The 9,119-nt window shown below is 29.6% G+C and overlaps 1 long non-coding RNA gene across 1 annotated transcript; it reads left to right on the top strand.

Moving 5' to 3' along the window:
* Positions 1–1,015: 1,015 nt before the first annotated feature.
* On the top strand, positions 1,016–2,269 carry LOC105775012 (uncharacterized). The gene is made up of 3 exons (XR_001127637.2): positions 1,016–1,391; positions 1,562–1,597; positions 1,952–2,269. It is a non-coding gene; the product is annotated as an uncharacterized LOC105775012 (long non-coding RNA).
* The last annotated feature ends 6,850 nt before the right edge of the window (positions 2,270–9,119 follow it).

A 9,119-nucleotide genomic window follows, 5' to 3' on the forward strand; every position in this document is an offset into this window, starting at 1 on the left:
TCCCGAGATCATTTAAAACTTGAGTTTGAAAAGATTTGTGTATTTAGATTTTTTGTAAAAATCGAAACCCAGTAAGTTAGGGTACGACCTTCTCGAATCTAGACACGAAATTTTGCTTATTTTAAAACCATGATTCATGCATCGAATAAAATTAATCTAATACGAAATGCTAGAAATGAAACTAGGTGTTAATATGCGCAATAAAACAATATTAAATATGATGGTGTAAAAAATAATACGAGCAATAGTAACTAAAATAAGATAAATAAAGGGACAAATCAATAGTATACAAAATAAAAAATAAAATGAAACATTCTTTTTAAAATAATAATGAAAGCGTAGATAAATAAATAAATAAATAAAATGAATAAAATTATAACAAAAGAAAAATATATATAAAGAGATATATAAGTATGTATATATATATGTTTATGAAAATAAAAATAAGTGTGTAGATATATATAGATATTAAACAATATATATAAAATAAGTATGTATATGTATATATAAATAAACTATAAAAATATGTACATGCATATGTATATATATACTATCAAAATGTACGTATGTATATATGCATATAAATTATAAAGTATATAAAAATTATTAATAATAATGATAATATAATGAGACACATATATTTATTCACGTAAGTAAATCTAAATGGAAATGTAATAATAATAATAATAATAATAATAATAATAATAATAATTGAAGTTAAACCGGCTAAGTATTAAATTGAAATCGGAATGAAATTCGAGGGTTTAAACTGTAAATAAATAAAAGGTGCGACTCAGGACTGAAATGAAATAAGCGCAAAAACATGGGGGCAAATTAAGAAACGCAAAATAAGGAACAGAAGGGTCAAATTGAAAGCGTGCGACAAAGCGGAAGGACCAGCAGCGCAAATAGCCCTTTGACTTTGAAAACACGCGGATCTCTTGCCAATCGGGTCGGGTCGAACTGGGCCCCCAAAAACGGCGTCGTTTCGCTTTCATTACTTAAACCCCCAAAATTTTTTTTACTTTCATTTGCACCCCTTTTCACTAAAAAAATGTAAAAATGCTCTCAACCTCCCATTCTCTCAACACACATCCGGCCAAGACTCCGGTGAGCACTCGCGGCGGTTCCGCCGCATATCCGCCGTAACGCTGTCGTGCCGGAAAGCCAAAAGCGACCGAAACCCAAGTTTTTTAACAGATCTCTTTTTTAAAAACAAAATAAACCCTATTTGGGTGTATTTAAACTAGAAAATGAAGAGAGAAATGGAAAAGGGCCTTTCGGCTTCACTGCTTCCCTTCTCGGCGTAGCCTCGAATGAGACCCTAGGGGGTTATCACGACCTGGGCCGGACGGGGGAAGCCTCCGACGGCTGCGCACCGCGAGGGGCAGGTATTCTTTGAACCCTTTTCTTTTATACCTTTTTTCTTTTGTTTTATTCTTTTAGAAAAATAAATTTATGACAACTAAGATGAAAATAAATCCCCTTCTCTGATTCAAAATCTGTATTTTTATTGCTATCGTCTCTCTTCGTCATTCGAACCCCTTCGACTCCGATTTAGACGGAATGAATAGGAACTCCGACGACTCCTACAATGGTAAGATCCTCTCACTTTCTCTCTTTTCGGATTTCGTAGAGGAGCAAAAATGATTTGCATTATATCCGAAAATGAAATCTGCTATTACTCTTTTAAAAATCAATCTATTATTCTTTTTTTTTTTTCATAATAAAAAAATTAAAGAAAGGAAAGAAGAAAAAAAGGAAATCGGAGAATCACCTTCCCCAAAACTTAAAAAAAAGCTTTTTTCTTCTTGTATTGATGTCGTGTCTGTAAAAAAAATACAAAGGCTTTCTCTCTGATCTTAAAGCTGAATTTGCGAAAAAAGAAAAAAATAAAAATAAAATACCAAAAATCTCTTTGTGCTATGTCGTTTGCTTGTGTTTGTTGCAGTACTGGTGTACGGAGGCCAGCTGGGAGTACGTGGCATGGACGGAGGTGGCCGTACGGAGGCGCGTTGGCTACGGCGCTGGAGGCTAGCTAGAAACCCTAGGGTTTCTATTTCTGAAAGTTTTGTTTTGGGCCACATTGTAATTGGGCTAGGGTTTAGTAATTTGGGCTGATTTAGCTTTAGGTCTGGGCTTGGGTTAATTGGGTTTTGTAATCTAGACATTTGGACTTTGGTTTTTTTGTTTTCTATTGGTTTTATTTATTTCGGATTTGGGCCGGGCAAATTTGGGCCATTACACCCAAAATATAACAAATTCATCACTTAATATGCCTAACCAATGTACCCTCATTGGTACCATATTTTATATGTTCAAATACATCAACAACACATCAAACATTCAAGACTTTCATTCATATCACGTTTACCATAATTGGACTATCACTTAGCTATTTAAGCTACCAAACTTTAAACTATCACATACCAAAATATAAACTAGACTAACATACCAACATAGCCTCAACCACAATCATATACATATTTAACCATCATTTCACTAGAAACCAAGATAAAAACACCTTAATAACAATATCAACAAAAGACTCCCTAGGTACATGCCATTAAAAAATAAGATATCACCACACTTAAGCTCGGGATTTGTGATTTGATGTTAAGTCGGCGATAAGTCGAACAGTACCTAGTCTATACATGGAAAACAAAACCGCATACTGAGTAAAATTCAGTGGTATTTCTATAATCCGAATAATAAAAACTTGATATAAGAAATTCAAATGCAATATGCTACAAATAAGCTATGTTCATGTGTTTCAATTCAATAATATAATTTTTGCTCATTCATTATTCACATCTACTAAGATTTTCACATGTTCAAACATATATTAATGGCATTTCATATATCATTTGCATATTACAAATCATGCAATGGAATGATTCATTTATTTGTTCAATACTTGAATTCTTTTCAAGTTCCACATCTCATTTCATCATTTCATATCTCATTTATCATTATTCAATTCATATTCACAACAATATACTATTTCAAATTCCAATTTCTCATCACTGCCATTTTAATATTTTCTCATCTCATTTCCATTTCTTAACCATATCATTTCAATATCGAACACATCAATTTTATCGTTTATTTTCCCTATTAACAAGACTCGGACTCTGACGGATACATGGATCCAACCAACACACCAGTTTGGCACTCAGTGCCTCATCGGATAAATCTGAAGTAATAACTTCACGCAGCGCTATATAAATTGACACCCAGAATCTCATCGGTTAAACCGAAGTAAAATGGCACCCAATGCCTTATCGACACGAGGTTGAAGTAATTCTTGAACTCTTCCTATCTTATGGCATGTCATCTATATCCGACTTAGCCTGAACAGTTAATAGGGTTTCATTTCACTTTTCAATACAACCAATGTTTCAATTTCACATATATACACATTATCACATATAATTAATCCAATATTCATATAGTCCACATATTTCATAATATAAAATCAATTTATTTCCAATCCCCTTTGAATTCAATTCAAATCTCAAGTACCAAGTATTCACCTCAAATGCTCACCATATGCAAACAATTAAAAATGCGACAATCTACTATTTAGTTCGGATTATAGAAACACAAACCGTGAATTCTGAGCTATTCGACGTCAATTTTATCATTCCCCTTTTTACTCGAGGATTCTGGTACAACGTTAGTTATGGAATAAAACAATTAAAATACATTAATACTACGCAATTCAATTTCACATTTAAATTCTAAATTTTCACACTATATTTTGCTTATTCTTCAATTTAGTCCCTAAACCGAGACTAACTTTAACCTCCACATTTAAACTCAAATTTTTATACTAATTTTACTCTAAGCTAAATTTAGCTTCCTCTTTTCTAATTCGACCCCTTAATTTCAAATTTTTCACAATTTAGTCCCTATTGCTCAAAATCAACAATTTATTCCACAATTTAGTCTTTTTCCATCTCTAACTTAAAAATCTATCTATTTAATCCCTAATACTTAAACTATTCAACAATTTCAACATCTAAAATCTTGAACAACACTAAAAATTACAACATGAGTCGGGTAACCCTAGATATTGGGATTCCAAAAACGTAAAATTTACAAGAAAATGACTAAATTGCCCTAACTTGAGCTTGAACCCCTTAGTCGCGTGCCCCTTTCTCTCTTTTCTTTTCTTTTTTTCTTTTCCTATTAGTTTTGCATGCAATTCTCTTTCCACTTTCTTTATTCTTTCTCTTTATTATATTTTCATTTGATTATTATAACATATATAATATGTATATACATTTCATATTATTTATTATAACATATAAATATAAATATAAATATATATATATAATCATCATTAATGTCGTCCACTTTAATGAAACAAAGGCATAATTGCTTCTTCAATCCCTTTAATTTATTTCAATCTATAATTCAACTTTTAACTAATACGCGATTTAGTCCCTATACCTTAATAAATCCTAATTTCACGAAATTTACTAGTAAAAAATTTAATTAGTTACTAAGCTAGCCCCGTAAATATTTTATAAAAAAATTTACGAGTTCATTTCACAGGAAAGGCGTCCCGAATCTCACTTTTTGACACCCCTGACTATCGGGTCATTACATTTTCAATTACAAATATAATTATGCATTATAGATATCTAACAACCTTATTTAACACGTCTCGGGTTACTCGGGGTCAGATACAAAGTTAGGACTCAAATCCAAACTCAACCTATCAAAACCTAGATGTATGTCTTGAGACATGAAGGTCATGTCTCAATATATGCTTCCCTTTTTCTAAAACCCCTAGTTTTGATGTTTCCTGTCTTGAGACCAAATGGAAAAAATGTAACAAATGTAAGTTCATTTCATGCACAAGGGACATGAAAATGTACTTACATAAAACCATCTTAAGATCTGATCATGAAACATCAATTTGACATCTAAAACACATTCAAATCATTTAAAGTCTTACCTAATAATGCATCAACTAAAGATATCTAACTATGACCATTACTCTCACACACTTAGTTTAGATTATAGTTTGACTAATGTCATCTATTTAAATTATCATAAAGAACTCCAACATCAACGTATAACTCTAGGTACATGCCAACATAGGACGTAAGAATACAAACATTTTTTAGCTGAGAAGAAGGTCCTGGATAGTAATGATCAATTGCAACTTTGTTGAACCTAATCGTTACCAACGCATAGAAATAGACAATTCCACACGCTGAGCAAAGAAACTTAGTGATTCTAATCATAATTTGATAACAATCATATACATATATTTATTTTCTGCTTTTCTGATATACTTGCCATCATATCTAGAGTTTGAGCATGAATGTAAGGGCATCCAATGCAAATGCTCATTTTCTTTAGTTTACCTTCTTTTGTGCGATTGGAATGGGTGAGAATATTTCTTTCTGATCATTAAAAATCATGGTTGTGTTGGTAATGTTTTGGTAACTTTTTGTATATGTAATATTTGGATGGAATAATGACATGATAGAATGTCATTATAATGTTGTAACTTTTTTATGTTGTAAAATTTAACATATAGATTATGACATATAAGCTAATGAAATCATGTAACTTTTGTTAATATATGAACATTATATTTGGATGTAAAATATAATTCTCAAGCTATTTATTACTTTTGATATTTTTCTTTTATTTTAAAATAATTAAATTATTTATTTTACTAATGATATTTTAGCACATTAAATATGTATTGCAGTTTAAAAATAATAAAGTAGGTTATATATTATTTTTATAATATTATATATTATGATTTTTAATTCATATTATAATAATTATTATATGAAGAATGTTATTAAATTATATATCATTTTATTAAATTGTATTTAATAATAATTATGTTAAAATATGATTAAATTATTTATTATTTTTATTAAATATATTTTTTGAAACATTATTAAAATATATTTAATAAAAATCTTAGTAAAATTTAATAACAACAACAATAATCATCTATCTAAAAATTTCGCTAAGGGCACTTTGGTCATTTAAATATTTTTCCTTATGTTACTACAACCGCTATTTCATTCAACCAAATACAAGAATACTATTACAACTCTATTTTATTTTATTCCATTCAACTAAACAATTAAATTACTCATTACAGCTTTTTTCAATTACAGTCTTGTTTTATTACAAGGAACCAAACGTAGTGGGACTTGAGAGCAGAGGTGTCCATGGGCCGGGAGGCCCAGCTCGACAGCCTGCCCAAAATATGGGAGGGTTCGGGTAAAAATATAGGCCCGAAATATGGGTTTGGACAAAAACACGAGGCCCGTTTAGAAAACGGGCTGGGCCTCGGGCACCACTTTTTTATCCCCAGCCTGGCCCGGCCCAGCCCGAATATAATAAATATATTTTTTATTTTTTATTTTAAAATATTTTTAAAATAATTTTTTATTATTTTTTATTTTGAAAATAAATTTTAGTTTTATTAAAAAAGGGCTGGGCTAGGCCCGAGCCTAGGTCGCAAGCCAAAATTTTAGCCCGAACCCGGTCCGGTCGGCCCATAGACACCACTACTTGGGAGAACCTGTTACACCAACCCGTGTTAGCAAAGCTTTTATTAAGACGTAGTTCTATCTTGTGACTTCCTTCTTGATTATTGCACCATGTATATTTATAACCATTAAAGCCCATATCGTGTAACCCACACTCGTTAATTTGCAAGCTTTCATTTGTGCTTCTGGTCTATGGAGACCCCCACCCCCTCTCATGGCCATACAGAATCACATCAAAGTTGAGCATTTTAAAAAAAAAATTGTTGTCTACATTTTTACTAAAATAATTAAAGGTATTAACCATTTCAATCAGTTAAAATATTATGTAAAAGAATTAAATTATATTAAATTAGGGACACATACTAAATTTAAAGAGATTATAATCATAACTTAACACAATCATTAGTCAATTTATTTAATAAGAGAGTAATTATTTTGTACATAAATGAAGGAAAACTTTAACTCCAATTAAGATTTGACTACATGTCCTATTAATATTTTTATAAAAATATTTTAAATTTATTTAATTGAAATGAATGATTATATATTTTCCAAAAGTGAATTAGGGATAACAAACTAATATTTACTAAAATTAAAAATTAGATGTATTACAAGTAATAAGTATGTTTGAATGAAAATTATTCAAAATTATAAAATATTATATATCTATATTAATTACTTTTAGTTCACATCATTTATTTTAAGGGGGAAAAATTTTTAAAAAGGTTTCCCAAGCGAATCTAGGGAAATTACACTAGTAGAAGGCCCTGAAGGCCTTCCTCGTGACACGCGTGCCATTAATCATACTGGTAAAATTTCACTATTGGCCCCTCTTCTATATAACTCTATGTAAAAGGAAGGCCTACGCGTCCAGCCACCTTTTATTCATTTCTTTTTTTTGCCATTACAACTATAATGGTAAAATTTCACTACCGGGAATAACATTTGAGATTTAGTTTTTATATTTTAATCTCACATAACTTGGTTCTCAAATTTTACAATAGTATTAGTCCAAATAACTAATATTATTTCGATTAAATTTTTTAAAAATATTGTTCTAATAAAATATTATTTTAACATAATGAATTGGAACCAGGGTTATTAAAAAATTCACGCCGGCTACTTAAAATATCAAAAGTGCTAAACATTTGGACTAACGAATGGCACAACTTTATTTTTAGTCATTATAATATAATGGTAAAATTGAAGTTTCGATCTTTCTATTATGCTCACCTTTAGGGTTTAGTCATTATATTTTAATTTTACATAATTTAATTATCTATTTTATGATGCCATTAGTTGGTCCAAATAATTAAAATCCTTAACTATATATATTGCTTTTGGGTTTCTTATATTATGTTGATCAAATTCTATAAATTGTCCTTATATTACGTGTTCTTAGTAGAGAGGTTGAAGTTAGGAATTTTTATTACGAGGAAAAAGATAAAATATAAATTATTGGGGTTAAATCAAGAATTTTATGTTAAAAAATTTAAACTGTATTTAATGCTCGAGTAAATGCTTTTCCTTTACCTACTCCAAATGGCTAGAAATAAAAAGAAAAAGAAAATAGAATATAAATAGAGTTGAAGAATATCAAGAAAAAGACAAGAAACAAAGTTTACAAAGCTTATTGTGGAAAATTCCAATATTTCACTTGTAATTCTCACATCTCTTTTGCACATGTATGGAGTTTTATTTTCTTTCATCATTTCAAGTGTTGTAATTCATTTGAGTGGACTTAATTATTGTACATCGTCAGTCTTTGAAAGGTTTTTATGAGTGGTTACTTAAGGTGAAATGATTCTATTTTGTCTACTTAAAAGATAACATTCCTAGGGAACATAATCAAGGTGTGAACTGTTTAGCCAAGCTAACCTCTGCAAAAAATGACTTACAATTATTTGAAATCCCTCCTAAGGAAGCCTTAGAATTTCTTAAAGCAGACACGGAAATGGGTGTTTTTATCCCTCAGCCAATTCCTATGTATGATTGTTTTTTATTCACAAAAAGGAGAAGAAGAAGATAATGTTGTAAAAAATAAATTTGTCTTTAAAATTTTTCGAATTAGTGAATTTGAAAATTCTTTAATTGTGAAAAGTTAAGATAATGTAAATAGGCAATTAGAATCTAAACACTTTAAAATTTAAAGTTAATTTTTATTTATCATCTTTATTACAAAATTTGTAATCATCAATTCATCTAGCAAACGAAGAGGAATAGATAATCCCTCGATTTCCTTTTCTTTTGTTGGGAGTGAGAGAAAAGTCGTTTATTTAATCTACGAGTTTGTAAATTTCACCAGGAAGGTTAAAGAGTTTTATTAAAAAAGAGAATATTTATAAAATACAAAAATACACTGAAATTTCTATCCTTTTCAGTAGCTTCTTACTTCCCTATAAATGACTCTAATCCTTCTTCTCTTTTTCTTTCTTTTACTTTTTTATATTATTGTAACTCTTAAAAATATTAAGTATTTTTTATCAAAATTATTTTCTACATTTTTAATTATTAGGACTCTATTTTTTTAAAACTTGTATCAAATTAATTTTTACTTTTTTAGTCAACAATTGTAATTAT

The sequence above is a fragment of the Gossypium raimondii genome, chromosome 10 (genome assembly GCF_025698545.1).
Source record: "Gossypium raimondii isolate GPD5lz chromosome 10, ASM2569854v1, whole genome shotgun sequence".
NCBI classification, from domain to species: Eukaryota; Viridiplantae; Streptophyta; class Magnoliopsida; order Malvales; family Malvaceae; genus Gossypium; species Gossypium raimondii.